Source organism: Musca autumnalis, unplaced genomic scaffold (assembly GCF_047663935.1).
Source record: "Musca autumnalis isolate F117 unplaced genomic scaffold, ASM4766393v1 scaffold_5, whole genome shotgun sequence".
Classification (NCBI taxonomy): Eukaryota; Metazoa; Arthropoda; class Insecta; order Diptera; family Muscidae; genus Musca; species Musca autumnalis.
This window is the reverse complement of record NW_027412088.1, coordinates 47,432,626-47,449,306: the sequence shown is the minus strand read 5'-3', so window position 1 is coordinate 47,449,306 and position 16,681 is coordinate 47,432,626. Positions and strand designations below refer to the sequence as shown.

General features: G+C 38.3%; 1 protein-coding gene across 1 annotated transcript in view; it reads left to right on the top strand.

Moving 5' to 3' along the window:
• Positions 1–10,089: 10,089 nt before the first annotated feature.
• Positions 10,090–16,681, top strand: part of Mmp1 (Matrix metalloproteinase 1) — a 175,891-nt gene continuing 169,299 nt past the window's right edge. The window contains 1 exon segment of the mRNA XM_073957878.1: positions 10,090–10,221. The gene's annotated coding sequence lies outside the window, so the exon portion shown is untranslated.

The window sequence follows — 16,681 nt, the reverse complement described above, 5'->3', positions numbered from 1 at the left end:
TCAGTCAGCTGGTATAGGACACCACTACAGTTCTAATTAGGCGCACCTAGTTCTTGGTAAGTTCTAATGATAAAGCAGTAGAATTGAGTAGTTCTAGGCAAAAAACAAGTTAAAAGGGAAATTCTATAATTTACAATTTCAAAAGTCAAATCACCAGCCCTCACTCGTTGAATCGAACTGCAAGGAACATTTGAGTACTTTTCACTCTTGATTCTCTCACTTTAAGGGATAATGATGTTATGTGGAGAATATATAAAATTTTTTGGTAAAAGACAACTTTATAATAAAACATTTTTGGATAAAAATATACTTCAAACAGACTTAGGTCAGTATATTATAACAAAATGATTTTCAGAGTTATATTGAGCATGGTTTTAGGAGGCGATACAGTATATGCATTGTCCCAATTTGAACTTCTATATCTTAAAAATGGTAATACCTACGAAAATGTCATAAAAGTCAATCTTGTAGAGAATTTGCACTGCTACAACACTTTCTCTAATACAATTTCGATATGAACATTATAGTTTCAGAATCCGCAAAAACTTCGCAGGTGTAAGAACCTTCCATTTAAAGTTGCTTCAAGAGCACCGTGCTGGGCTTTGACAATCGAAAATGTGCCTCATCGAAATAATGGTTTTAGACTCCAAGTATATCTGAACGAAATTCGTTTCAGACAATTTGGAGTCGATTTAGGCCTGTCCATCCATCGGCCGGTATGTTTCCCGATCGGATCAACCGATTTAGTTGAAACTTTGCATCTCGTAATATTTTGACCAAACTTATATCAAGCCATGTCCATACACTCCTTAGACTACCTCACCCAATAAGCTGAAAAAGGGCGCAGGACAAATCTCTACAGAAGTAACCGATATGTCATGGAAAAGAAATGTAGAGGAGCGAACGAAGAAAGGACTCATGACAATCTATTCCTGTAAGAACTCCATTGGGAAAAGCTGGGGATTGAGACCACAGATCATACACTGGCTGTATGTAACCGTGGTCCATACTTACCTTTGGTGGACTGGTCTGGTGGCAAGTTCTTGGGAACAAAGCGATACTTTCCAAATTATCGAGTGTACAAAGAACCGCGTCACTGCTGATTACCGGATCGATTAAAAGCACTTCTCAAGCTACTTTAAACGTCATCCTGGATCTCCAACCTCTGGACATCCTAATCCAGTTTCAGGCGGTGAGAACTGCTTTTAGACTCCGGAAGTCAGGGTGTTGGCGTGGTTCACACTTTGGACACTCGAATGTCCTAAAACTAGTTGATAGTCGACTTGAGTTAGGTGACAATGGTTGCGTAAGCGACTATATGCCTACCTCATTCAAGTTTGACTCCTTAACTGTTATCTTCCCAAGCAGAGACGCATGGGCTGAGTGCATATCTCCTCTGGACGGTCTGGCAATTAACACAGACGGGTCCAAGATGGAAGAAGGTACTGGCGCTGGCGTCTACTGCGAGAATCCACTAATTAAAAACTCATATAAGCTTGGCGATAATTGTAGTGTTTTTCAGGCGTAGATTCTTGCTATCAAGAAAGCAGCTGAATTGGTGAAATGGCTTGAAGGCAGTCTTACAGGACCGGTGACTATATATGTCGATAGTCAAGCGGCCCTCACGGCTCTCAAATCACGGACCATAAATTCAAGAACTATTCTTGATTTTAGGAGAGCTCTGCATGATATATCCGATATCGTAAAGCTATGTTGGGTTCCGGGTCATAGCAACATCATGGGAAACCAGGTAGCAGATGTACTGGCTCGAGGTCTATCGACTTATCAGTTGTTCTCTATAGAAGACTTAAGGAGATTTTTGATATCCATAAGAGTTCTCAAGAGGTCTATGTTTGTCTATAGAAGACCTCCGGATGTCTTCTGTTGTCCACAGAAGACCTCCGAAGATCTTTTGTTGTCCACAGAAGACTTCGATAGGTCTTATGTTGCCTATAGAAGACCTCAATCCTTCCTTGTCTGTAGAAGACTCAAAGGACATTCCGTTGCCTATAGAAGACCTCAGGAGATCTTTGCTGTCCATAGAAGACATCTAGGGGGTCTTCTGTTGTGTGTAGATGACTTCAAAAGGTCTTCTCTTGTCTGTAGAAGACCTCAGGAACTAGTCTGCTGTCCATAGAAGACCTCAAGAGGCCTTCTGTTGCCCTAAGGAAACTCTAAGAGGAAACTTATCAGTTGATGAAACCGTCCGTCCACTGATGTGCCGCTACATCGGCAAACTTCGGGAGATCTTCAATGAGAAAGCACATCAAAGGTGCCTATTGGAACCTGGCAGTAGGGTATCCAAGGCAATCTGGCCTGTGGTTTCTCGTCGAAGAACGGCTTTCCTCCTCTCACTTGACTTATAACAGGTCACTGCTGAGTGAGGTCCCTAACTTCAAAATGGGACGACAGTGGCATTGACTACTGCAGACTATGTGAAGATGCGGAGGAGATAGAGACTGTCGAACATCTGCTTTGTAGGTGTCCCATGTTGCAAACAAGGAGATACCGTACACAAGGCAGATATGAGATAGACACTCTTAACTTCCTGTCTAACATATATCCCATCGTCCTACTCAACTTTGCCAGACATCTAGCATGGCTTGGCAAAGGTCCTTAACAACCCTTATCCTATCATCCTTATCACATCAAGCTGCATCAACACTCTATCATCTCCTTCATCTTAAATCATCTCAACAACACACCTCCATCATCTTTAAATCATCATCTCCATCATCTTTAAATAGCCTACACAGGATGAACACAATGGACCAACGGTCTCCGAGTGAAGCAGTCACCTACTCTAATAGAGGGCTGCGCATCCTTAAACCTAACCTAACCGATATGGTCAAAACTTAGCATATGGTAATATCAGATCTTAATATTGACAATTTCGGCCCACTCTAAAGTGAAATTTCAATTTTTCAGCAGTTCAAAGCATCTCGGCCCCTATTATGACGGCACATGTTTTTCTGGTTACTTGCTGAGACAATGAACTAAAAGCTCTAAAACCTCTTTTGGCACTGACTAAAATCGTTGATGAGTCCGAAGAAGGTATATACCTTCTGGTACATCTCACACAAAAGTTTATTTTTTTTTTCGTTTGAGAGGAAGCCTGTTAATGCCAACGAAAAATTATATCGCTGTAATCCGGACCACAATGACTATCTTCGGTAAAATTGCAATACGATTCTCAAACAAGCCCTAAACGGCACTCAATTTCGTTTTTGTGGGGAAGTACCCGAAGGAGTGGACTAACATAGTTAAACAGATCTGGCCATAACATAAATATGAGGGATCCTAAACCATTATTTCAAGGTGACACATTTCTGATCATGAGAGAGCTCTATTATTTTTATTTATTTTCTTTCTCAAGAGGTTTTTTGTTGCCTACAAAAGACTCCAAAAGGTCTTCTATTTCTTACAAGGCCTTCTGTGGTCTCTAGGAGACCTATTTATTCTATTATTTATAGAAAATCTCAATCATTCTCTTGCCTGTAGAATACCTCAAGAGATCTCTTGCTGTCTATATAAGACCTCAAGAGGCCTTCTGTTGTCTATAGAATATCTCAGAAGATCTTCCTTTCTTTCGTTCTTGATGGTAGACATCCTGAGGTATTTTGTGGTCTCTGGAGGACCTCAATAGGTCTTCCGTTGCCTATAGAACGTTTCAACCTTTCTCTTATCTGTAGAAGACCCCAAGAGGTCCTCTGTTGTCTATAGAAGACTTAAGGAGATATTTTGACATCCATAAAAGTTCTCAAGAGGTATATGTTTGCCTATAGAAGACCTCCGGATATCTTCTGTTGCCCACAAAAGACCTCCTGAGGTCTTTGTGGTCTCTGGAAGACCTCAATAGGTCTTCCGTTGTCTACAGAAGACCTCAATCCTTCTCTTATCTGTAGAAGACCCCAAAAGGTCTTCTGTTGTCTATAGAAGACTTAAGGAGATATTTTGATATCCATAAAAGTTCTCAAGAGGTCTACGTTTGCCAATAGAAGACCTCCGCATGTCTTCTGTTGTCCACAGAAGACCTCCGAAGATCTTTTGTTGTCCACAGAAAATTCAATAGGTCTTATGTTGCCTATAAAAGACTTCAATCCTTCTCTTGTCTGTAGAATACCTCAAGGGGCATTCCGTTGCCTATAGAAGACCTCAGGAGATCTTTGCTGTCCATATAAGACATCTAGGGGGTCTTCTTTTGTGTGTAGATGACTTCAAAAGGTCTTCTCTTGTCTGTAGAAGACCTCAGGAACTAGTCTGCTATCCATAGAAGACTTCAAGAGGCCTTCTGTTGCCCTAAGAAAACTCCAAGAGGTTTTCTGTTGCCTATAGAATACATCAAGACGTTTTCTGTTGCCTATAGAAGACTTCAAGATGTCTTATGTTGCCTATAGAAGACCTCAGGAGATCTCTGTTGTCCACAGAAAAATCTCAAGGGGTCTTCCACTTTTATTTTTCGAATATTCCAAACATCTCAATTCCTCAACCAAATGCTGTATATTAGAATGCATACCTTATACAAACCTAAACATGTATAGGTGACTAAGTCCCAATGTTTGTTGTTAGTCAGTTCGTTTTAGTACTCTGTCTATCTGTCATTAAAATAACGCTAAACACAATCCAAACTAGAGAACAATACCCACCACCGCCACCCAGCCCAAATAAAAAGCCCAACAACCACAACAATGCCAAACGAAACGAAACTCAAAAAATAATAATAATAACAAACCCCATTTGGCAGCAAATAAAGGTCTTTGAGGCAATATTTACAGTTCGCGTGACAGTTGTATGAAGTCGCTGCCATCGTATTCTCCTGCATATTTCCTCGCTCTCTCTCCAGTCGCGGTTGTGAGTAATTTTTTATTTTATAGAATTTTTACATAAAATTGTGGGAGATATTAGCGGAGCTGCTGAGTTTTTTCAGCTCAGCAAAAATTGCGGTGATAGTGTTTTAGCAACGTTTGATACCTTCATTATGGTGGTATGTATATGTTTCACAACAACAAGAACAATGTGAAAAGCTGTTAACAAAAAAACGCAACATCAAACAACCAACTACCTACTACCCATACAAATCAACCAACTAACGAACGAACAAACCTACCACCAAAAGTACTAAAAATCTAACATAACTTACAAATACATTAGCGGGCTAGCGGCTAATATTTATAGTTCAGCTAGGTGTAAGAGAGTTTCAAGGAAAATTCTAATTGATAGGCAACGACTTTGTGAAGCGCTATAGTTAATTAAACACTGATAAAATTGTAGGAGTTTTTATTTACCAAATCATGGGCAAATGTTGTTAATTTTTAGCGGAGAGGCTCACCATGCAGGGAGAACTTCACAAATTAGAATAAAACACTTCAAATAGGGATGATTCGCTAAATGCGGACCACTCGAAACGTGGACCTAGGACTGCAGTATTTTTTGTTAGAGTATTTTCAGGTCACTGGGACTTCCGTTGGATATGTTATCGACAAGTATTTTTGTTGTCTGTAGAAGATCTCTTGAGACGCTCTGCTGTTGTATAGAAGACATCAAGGGGTCTGCTGTTCTTTGTAAATTACATCAAGAGATCTTATGTTGTCCTTAGAAGACTTCCAGAGGTCTTCTGTTGTCTGTAGAAGACCTTATGAGGTCTTCCGATGCGTTAGAGGACCTCAATAGATCTTCTCTTATCCGTAGAAGACCTCAATACTGTTTCTGTTGTTTATAGAACACATCGAGAGGTATTTTATTGTCTATAGGAAATATGAAGAGGTCTTTTGTTGTCTGTAGAAGGCCTTAATTCCTCTCTTGTCTGTATATGACCTCAACAGGTAGGAGACTTTAGGTGATATTCTGCTGTCCATACAAGACCTCACGAGGGTCTTCTGTTGCCTATAGAAGACTTCAAGAGGCCTTCTGATGCCAATAGAAAACTTCAAGAGGTCTTGTGTGGTCTATAGATGACTTGAAGAGGTCATATATTGTCTTTAGAAGACCTAAGGAAATCTTCTGCTATCCTTGGAAGACCTCAGGAGGTCTTCCGTTGTCTATGAAACACCTCAATAGGTCTTCTTTTGTTTACAAAAGACCATGGTAGGCCTTCTGTTTTCGATAGAAACCCTAAAAATGTCCATAGTAGGACTTTAAAATTTCTTCTGTTGTCTTTAGAAGACATCAGGAGATCTTCTACTCTCCATAGAAAACCGCAACCCATCTTCTGACTCCTATAGAAGACTTCAACAAGTCGTATGTTACCTAAAGAAAACCTCAAGAGGTCCTCTGCGGTTTCGTTTGTCTATAGCAGACATCAGGAGATCTTCTTCTGTGGTCCTTAGAATACATCATGAGATCTTATGCTGCCCATAGAAGACTTCAAGAGATTTTCTGCGATCTATAGATGACTTCAAGAGGCCATCTGTTGTCTGTAGAAGACCACAGCAGATCTTCTGCTGACCTGAGGAGGTCATCTGTTGCCTATAACCTACCTCCAGAGGCCTTCTATAGAAGACCTCAAGTAAGTCTTCTGATGTCTATGGTAGACATCAAGAGGTATTTTGTGGTCTCCCGAATAGGTCTTCTGTTGTCTAAAGAAGACCTCAATCCTTTTATTGTCTGTACAAGACCTCAAGAGATCTTCTGTTGCCTATAAAAGATCATAAGGGGTATTCTGTTGTCTATAGATGAGCTAGAAGAGGTCTTCTGCTGTTTATGGTAGTCGTTAAGAGATCTTTTGTGGTCTCTAGAAGATCTCAATCCTTATGTAGTTCGTTGAAGACTTAAAGAGGTCTTCTATTGTCTGTGGAAGACCATAGGATACCTTTCTTGTCCACAGAAAACCTCAAGAGGTCTTCCGTTGCCTATAGAAGACCCCAGAAGACCTTCTGCTCTTCATAGAAGTCCTCAAGAATTCTTTTAACTATAGAACACTTCAGGAGGTTTTATGTTGCCTATAGAAGACCCCTGGAGGCCTTCTGCTTCCTATAGAAGACTTCAGGAGGTCTTCTGCTGCCTATAAAAGATTTTAGGAGGTCTTATGTTGCCTATAGGAAACCTCAGGTGGCCTTCTTTTGTGTATAGAAGACCTCAGAAGGTCTTCTGTTGCCTATAGATAACCTCAGGAGGTCTTCTGTTGGTTACAGAAGACCTTAGGATGCCTTATGTCTTTATGTCTTGCCTAAAGAAAACCTCAGGAGGTCTTCTGTCGATTATAAAATACTTCAAAATGTCTTCTGTTGCCTATAGAAGACCTCAAGGGGTATTCTGTTATCTATAAAGCACCTAAAATAGGTCTTCTGTTGCCTATTGAAGACATCAGGAGGTCTTCTGTTGCCTATTGAAGACATCAGGAGGTCTTCTGTTGCCGATAGAAGACCTCAGGAGGTCTTCTGTTGCCGATAGAAGACTTCAGTAGGTCTTCTGTTACCTATAGAAAACCTCGGGATGTTTTATATTGCCTATAAAAGACCCCATGAGATTTTCCGTTGCCCATAAAGGTCGTCTGTGGCCTTCACAAGAGCTCAGGAGGTCTTTTGTTACCTCAGGAGGTCTTCTGTTGTCTAAAGAAGACCTCAATCCTTTATTGTTTGTAGAAGACCTCAAGAGATCTTATGTTCCCTATAGAAGACTTCATTAGATCCTCTCCTCCTCAAGAGGTCTTATGTTGCCTATAAACGATCATAAGGGGTATTCTGTTGTCTATAGATGACCTAGAAGAGGTCTTCTGCTGTTTATGGTAGACGTTAAGAGATCTTTTGTAGTCTCTAAGAGACCTAAATCCTTCTGTAGTTCGTTGAAGACTTCAAGAGATCTTCTGTTGTCTGTGGAAGACCCCAGGATACATTTTTCTGTCCACATAAAACCTCAAGAGGTCTTCCGTTGCTTATAGAAGACCCCGGAAGATATTCTGCTCTTCATAGAAGTCCTCAAGAGTTCTGTTAACTATAGAACACCTCAGGAGGTCTTCTGCTTTCTATAGAAGATCTCAGGAGGTCTTCTGCTTTCTATAGAAGATCTCAGGAGGTCTTCTGCTGCCTATAGAAGACCTCAGGAGGTCTTCTGCTGCCTATAGATGGCCTCAGGAGGTCATCATTTGCCTATAATAGACTTAAGGGGGTCTTCCCTTGCCTATAGAAATCTCAGTAGATTTTACGTTGCCTATGGACGACCTCAGGAGGACTCTTGTTACTTTAGAAGTCCTCAGCAGGTCTTCTGTTGCTTATAGAAGACCTCAGAAGGTCTTCTGTTGCCTATAGATGACCTCAGAAGGTCTTCTGTTGCCTATAGATGACCTCAGGATGTCTTCTGTTGCCTATAGATAACCTCAGGAGATCTTCTGTTGCCTATAGAGGACTTCAGGAGGTCTTCTGTTGCCAATAGAAGACCTCAGGAGGTCTCCTCTTGCCTATAGAAGACCTTAGGAAGTCTCCTGTGGCCTATAGAAGACTTCAGGAGGTCTACTATTGCCTATAGAAGACTTCAGGAGGTCTTCTCTTACTTATAGAAGACTTCAGGAGATTTTATGTTATCCATAGAAGACCTCAAGAGGCCTCTTACCTATAGAAGACCTCAGGAGATCTTATGTTGCCTATAGACGACTTCAGGGGGTCTTTTGTTGCCAATAGAAGACCTCAGGAGGTCTGCTGTTGCCTATAGAAGACCTTAGGAAGTCTTCTGTTGCCTATAGAAGACCTCAGGAGGTCTTCTATTGCCTATAGAAGACCTCAGAAGGTCTATTATTGTTTGTTGATTTTTGTAGAGTTCAAGAGGTCTTATGTTGCCTATAGACGACATTAGGAGGTCTTCTTTTGCCTTTAGAAGAGGTATTCTATCCTCAGTCTTTTGTTGCCTATAGAAGACCTCAGAAGGTCTTCTGTTGTTTGTAAAGACCGCAGAATGTTTTCAATTGATTAAAGAAGACTTCAAGAGGTCTTCTATTACCTATAGAAGGCCCTAGGAGGTCTTCTTTTGCATATAGAAGACCTCGGGAGCCTTCTTTTGTCTATAGAAGACCACAGGAGGTCTTCTGTTGTTTGTAGAAGACCGCAGAAAGTCTTTTGTTGGCTATAAAAGACCTCGGGAAATCTTCTATTGTTTGCAGAAGACTGCAGGAGGTCTTCTGTTGCCTCTAAAGACCTCAATAGGTGTTACGTTGCGGATAGAAGACCTTACGATATCTTCTCTTGCCTACTAACCACTTTAGTGGGACACAGTTCAGCAGTTTTTAGAGATCCTCTTGCCTGTAGAAGACTCCAAGAGGTCTTCTGTTTCTATAGAAAACATCTGTGGTCTACAGATGACTTCAGAAGGTATTTTGTTTCATATAGAAGACCTCAAGTATGTCTTTTGTGGCCTCTTGAATACTCTAAGTAGTACTTTTATTGTGTGTAGAAAACCACTAGAAGGAAATCGTGTGCTGTCCATAGGAGACCTAAGAGGTTTTCTGTTGCCTGTAGAATACCTCCTGAGCTACTTTTTATGTCAAGATGACCACAAGAGGCCTTCTGTTGTCAGTAGGTCTTCAGTGTTCTAATGCCAGTCATTCCTCTTTTGTTTTGATGATTGTGTTAAGAAACTCTGTAGAATCGGTGTATGCCTGGTCTCGTGTTGTAACAATCGTTCATGACTATCCTTTTGTGGTATACCCTACACTAGACCTAAACTATCACATGTTTATGTCGGTCGGACAAATGACACACATACTAAATACAATTCGCTCTAAGAAATCTACTCCACTACAAACGCTATTAAGTGAATAATAATAATAACAATAACAACGAGACGACGACGATACAAAGACACAGGCATTACCACTACCACCCAAATACAACGCCAGTCGTAGAACAGCGGTTGGAAAAAAACCAATAAAGACAAGTTAAGAGTAAAATTCACGTTAACAACGACAATGAGTCGAAAACAAAACGTGAACAGAAAAGGTTGAGTTGTTTTCCAAACAGACGAGGAACTTCAAAAAAACCTACAACAGCAAAGAAATAAATAAAAATAAACGTAAATAATAGTCGGCGATAAAAAAAACTAAAACTAGTCTAAACAAGGATTATAAAACAGAAAAAGAAATTAATATAAGTTTATTAAATAAATATAATAAATACAATAAATATATATATTAAATATATTAATTATACAAAAGTGTCCAATAAGACCAACTAAATAAGGACTAAAGTAAAAACGGAATATTACACAAAAAATAATAATAATTTTATTAAAAATAAAGTAAGTCTTAAAATATTGAAATAGTAAATTAAAATTGGTGTTAAGTTTAATTTAAAGCTAAAATTAAAACTAAAAATATATTTTCCCAAATAGTGAATATTATTGCCATCAAAAAATTTAAGGATTTGACCGTCGCAAGTGTTAAAAATATTGAAAGTGAAAAAGGATTCTCTTAAAATTTAAATCATCTTCCAAAAAATACTTCTGTGCATCTAAATAAAAATTATCATCTAAAAAACGGGTCCAAACAACAGAAAATTTTGCAATTTTGAATATTTGTTTGATAACCCCTCAACCGTCACCTTTTATGATAACTAAACGTACCCACTACCGCGTGTTTGTTTGCCTAGAACATCGTCATAATATCTGCTCTTTGTGTAATCTTATCACCTGAATGAGCATTCTTTAAATAAAACACCATTCCCACCTTCTCAATTCCCGCAAAACCAACAACAACAACAATTGTAAAGTAGTGACTTGAATAAAAGTGATTTTATGTCCGTTGTCCGCTATCTCTAATTAACTGCACCCATCCAGAAGATATATTCTCCATAAAAAAAATAACAACAACAATAAGTGCAAATATACTTCCATCCCATTTCTGTGTGTTATCGGTTAGTGGAACAAAATTTTATCATCACAAAAAATCAGATAATAAGATATTAAAGTGCCCTGTAACACCAAATTGGTTCATAGCTACTAAAATTTCCGCAAAATTTCCCAAGTGACCTTTGCATATTGAATTGCTCATATATTGGTGTAAATATTTTAATTGCAGTTTTAAAAATTTAAAGATCGAAACGATCAAATATTTATTTTAAGAACAAATCTAACCTAAAATTCTAACAAAAATCTTACATTCAAAATCGAATACCAGTACCTAAGGAATTAACATTATTTTATAAAATAGGTAAGTCATGTGTATGCGAAATATTTCAAAAACTCTAGAAATATGTTGTTATTGTGATCTGTGTTTCTCCTGAAAAACATCTCAGATTGAATATTACTCGTTCTATATGTAATTTGAAAGGGTGCTTCCATAGACCATAGATTCGTGTAGACGTTCTATACGTAATTTGAAAATATATGAAACATGGCGATGCATATATCCATTTGCTAGTTGCATCAGGACATCATGTTAAAAATAAAGAGAACTGTTAGGTCCGAACTTCTTGGGGTTTAACTTAAGCATGTCGTTTTTGGATTTTATTATCCCCAATTTTCTCCTGATATGTTATTATTACGCCAAAACGTACATAAATACAGTTTGTAAAATATTTGTCTAAAGAAGTTTTCTGGCAACTGCGGTGGCGATTGTGTTAAACAATATGAAAAATGAGGTCCCCGACCCAAAAAAAGAGAAATACCCGAAGTTAGGTCAAAATCCAACTGACTGTTTAGAATACACTTTGGAATAATGGTTTCATATTTCACATATCCTTGACGAAGATCTGCTAGAAAATCTACCGGCAGCGTAGCCGAAAGTTTTTGGTCGCAAATCGTCACAAAATCGTAAAATCGTCAATAAACTTTGGAAAATCGCAAAAAAATCGTCAGCATAGTCCAAAACTAGGTTTGGTTACCGTTTAGTGTGAATTTTTCCCTTATAGTTATGACATTGAGACTGACTACATAAGATATACAACCAACAGGAGTAAAACTAAATTAATCCTACTTAAATACGCCCTAAAAAGCTTTCACCAGATGAGAGTTTCACCTATGCAACAATGCAGGAAGGTAAATACACTACCAGTTTTGAATAACAGCTTTGCTCTAATATCGCCTGCTTGACTGTGTGACCTTCCATGTCTTTCGGTCATGGCTGACTAATTGATCTCTTAAAGAGAGCAGAAAGCTGGACTCCTAAATTTTTCACAACAAGATAGACGATTTTCATCCATGAACAATCCTAAAAAAAATCAACTGATATAAGGTCTGTCTGATTAATTTCTCAGCAAGAATTGTCCAGCAAGAAATTTCTCAGAGGGTAAAGAGGTTTTTATACTCTTTTGCAAGAAAATTGTAAAAAGTAAACAGACACTTTCCCAGCAAAAACCAGCAAGCAATCAGCTGACTTGCCAAAACAGAACAATTTGTCCGCCAATGAAGGAACCAAAGGAAGCAAAAATGTTGTATTTTTTAAAAATAAAAAAGAAAATGACCCATAAAAGTATTTATTTTTCCACTTTGAAACTTTGTTCTCCAAACAAAGAACACAATTAGGGTTGCTATTTCCACAATAAAATTGTTTTTATACCCTCAGCATTTATGCTAACGAGGGTATATACACTTTCATACGGGCAAAATGTGCCTCATCGAAATAATGGTTTTAGACCCCAAGTATGTTTGGACGAAATGTGTTTCAGACAATTTGGAGTCGTTTGAGCAATGTCCGTCCGTCTGTCTGTCTGTCTGTCTGTCTGTCTGGCTGGAGCGCACGATAACTCTCGAAGGGATGAACCGATCCGGTTCAAATTTTGGCTTTCGTGATATTTTGCCCAAACTTAGTTTAAGTTCGAAGATGGGCTATATCCGGTACCTCCCACACAAAAGTTCGAAAATGTTCGGAAAATTTGTGCGCAGGATAACTCTTGAAGGGAGTGACCGATTTGGTCCATACTTTGCACATCGTGAAATTTGTACCAGGCTAAAGGTCCAGTTTAGAGCCATCTCTCGAATCGCTCTGATTTTTGTTTTAGCAACTTGTATTCACCGCCCTCCATACGACGGTACAAGTTTCATTAGGGGCATGTCCATACTTCCTGAGAATATAGCGTGAAAGGTGCAAAAAACCCGTATAACACCGTGGGAGGCGTTTGGAGCGCAAGATAACTCTAGAACGGATCTGCCGATTCGGTCCAAAATTTGGGCTTAGTAATATTTTGTCCAAACATAGTTTAAGTTTGAAGATAAGCTATATCGGCCCTTTCCTTCAGGTACCTCCCCCACAAAAGTTCAAAAATGTTCGGAAAATTGTTCGTACGGTAACTCTTAAAGGGAGTGGCCGAATTGGTCCATACTTTACACATCCTAATATATCTACCAGATATAGATCAGGTTTAAATATGGACTATATTTGTCCACTCCATCCGGTACCTCCCACACACAATTTCGGATAAGTTCACTTTAAGATCTGATGTCGAATCACTTTGATTTTTGTTGAAGCAACTTGCATTCGCTGCATCATTTACGATGGTAAAAGTTTTTCAGGCGCAAGTCCATACTTCTTGAGCAAACATCCCGAAGGGTGTAAAAGCCCCCTATGACACCATATGTAGTGGCTGGAAATCCACTTCCATAATGGTCAATGTAGATCCATTCCTTTTAGTATCTCCTCCGCAAAACTTTTGATCTCTAATCCTAATGAACATTTTTGTCGATTCAAATTCCCAATATTTTTAAAAACCCCTAAATACATACGTTTTTTGGGAAAAAATTGTTTCAATATATTCAGGCTGAGGGTATATCTCTGTCGGCAAAGCCGACTGACACTTTTTTACTTGTTTAAACAAAATTTAATAGGACTCAAAGAGCTCAATAATCGTGGATGTTTTAATACAACACACAGAGGTCAATAACAAACATTTTTAATATGACACAAAGAGTCCAGTAAGCTTGTATTTTTTAAAGATTTCAGTAGGACACATTTTTAATAGGACATAAAGAAGTCAATAAGCGTGGATTTTTTAAAACATTTTTAATAGGACATAAAGAGGTCAATAAGCGTGGATTTAAAAACAAATTTAAAGGACTCAAAGAGTTCAATAAGCGTGGAGTTTTAGACATTTTTATTAGGACACAAAGAGGACAATAAGCTTGGAGTTTTAGACATTTTTATTAGGACACAAAGAGGACAATAAGCGTGGATTTTTTATATTTTTAATAGGACGCAAAAAGGCATATAAGCGTCGATTTTTTAAGAATGTTTATTAGGACACAAAGCTGCCAACAAGCGTGAATTTAAAAAATAAATAAAAAAGTATCAGTCGGCTTTGCCGACAGAGATATACCCTCAGTCTGTGTGGATTGAAACACTTTTTCCCAAAAAACGTATGTATTTAGGGTGGGGTTTTCAAAATATGGATTGGATTAAAGCTCAAAAATTTGCAGGGGATATATATAGATAGATATGTTGTACCATACTTGCCTAAGAAAAGCATAATATCGATGTAAACAGAAAAACCTCAGGTAAAAATTTCCAAAGGATCCTCGGACAGACCATAAACTACACAGAACTGTTGAACATTTGAACATATATTAAGTTTGGACCAAATCGGTTGCTACGTTTATGAGACATCGCGCATACTATTTTGGCGAATATTTTCGAACTTTTGTGGGGGAGGTACCGGAAGGAGTGGACCTATAAGCACCACATTCGAATTTCGTCTAATATTCGAAGAAATATTACAATATCCGAAGTGTGGAAGAACGCAGTATTCGGTTCGAGCTGTCCAACCACTACATATGGTGCCATAGGGTTTTTACACATTTTAAGCTGTTTTCTCACGAAGTATGGACGTGCCCCTGAAAAAACTTTTACCGTTGTATTTGAGGCAGCGAGTGCAAGTTGCTTCAACAAAAACCAAAGTGTTTCGAGCGAAGGTATTAAAGTGAACATTTTCGAAATTTTGTGTGGGAGGTACCCGAAGGAGTGGACCGGTTGAGTCTATATTGAAGCCTCATCTAAGTCTGTTAGAAATTTCACGATGTACAAGTGAACCAAATCGGTTACTCCCTTCAATAGTTATAGTACGCGCAATTTTTCCAAACATTTTTTAACTTCTGTGGGGGAGGTACCTGAAGGAGTGGACCGATACGGCTTATCTTCAAACTTAAACTATGTTTAGACAAAATATTACTAAGGTCAAATTTTTGACCGAATCGGCACATCCGTTCGAGAGTTATCTTGCGCTCCAACCACCTCACACGGTGTCATAAGGGTTTTTCTTGCAACTTTCAGGCTATTTTCTCAGGAAGTGTGGACTTGCCCCTGATGAATTTTGTACCGTCGTATGGAGGGCAGTGAATACAAGTTTCTAAAACAAAATTCAAAGCGATTCGAGAGAACTTTTTCGAAATTTTGTGTGGGAGGTACCCGAATGAGTGGACCGATTAAGTCCATATTAAAACCTTATCTAAATCTGGTATACATTTCACGATGGGGAAATTATGGACCAAATCGGTTACTCCCTTCAAGAGTTATCGTGCACACACAAATTCCGAACATTTTCGAACTTTTGTGGGGGAGGTACCGGAACTTAAACTAAGTTTGTGTAAAATATTACGAAAGCCAAAATTTGAACCGAATCGGTTTATCGTGCGCTCCAGCCAGACAGACAGACGGACGGACATTGCTCAATCGACTCCAAATTGTCTGAAACACATTTCGTCCAAACATACTCGTACTTGGGGTCTAAAAACATTATTTCGATGAGGCACATTTTGCCCGTATGAAAGTGTATATACCCTTGTTAGCATAAATGCTGAGGGTATAAAAATTAAAGAGGTCAATAAGCGTGGTTTTTTAGACATTTTTAAAAGGACGCAAATAGGTCAATAAGCGTGGATTTTTTAAATCCAAAGAGGTCAACAAAAATAGGACGCTAAGAAGTCAAAAAGCGTGGGTTTTTTACAAAATTTTTAATAGGACACAAAGAGGACAATAAGCGTGGATTTTTTAAACGTTTTTAATAGGCACAAAGATGTCAATAGACGTGTTTTTTTTTAATTTTTTATAGCGGAAAGAGGTCAATAAGCGTGGCTTTTTTTAAACGTTTTTAATAGGACACAAGGAGGACAATAAGCGTGGATTTTTTAAAAAAAATTTAATAGGACAGAAACGAATTGAATTTCCATTTCACCCAAACTTTACACATTGTTATTTTTCTTCTAAATGTACATCAAGTTTCTTGACCCGATAACTATTAAAAGAAGTGATTGACATTGTTCCAACTTTCGCACATCGTAATATTTCCTCAAACTTAAATTATGTTGGACAACTCCTCCCTGTATTTCCAGTGACAAAAATTCATTTCAAACACTGTTAAGTACAGTTTAAAGACTATTGTAGGATTGATTGGAAATTTTCAGTGAATACAGCTGAAGAAATCCTAAGGTGACCAACTAAAATGACTGGAAACTATCAGATAAAACTATAAATATCACATACAATTAGAACCAGTTCCAAGATGGAATTTATTGAATTTATTATCCAATTCCGCTGAAAATTGGAGAAGACCATTTTTTCAGAGTGGTGTAGGGTATCGTATAGTCACTCGGTGTTCTAATTATAGAAAGTGTGACTTCAATGTCAGTTTTGTTTGCACCATTAGGCGTTATTGTCCGTCAAGGTAAATGAAACTGCTTACTTCCTCGATTGCCGTGCTGTCATTAAATATGTTGTATGAGTTTGGAGCGTTTATCATTTTCAACACCAAAATTACTTATTGATACATTTTAG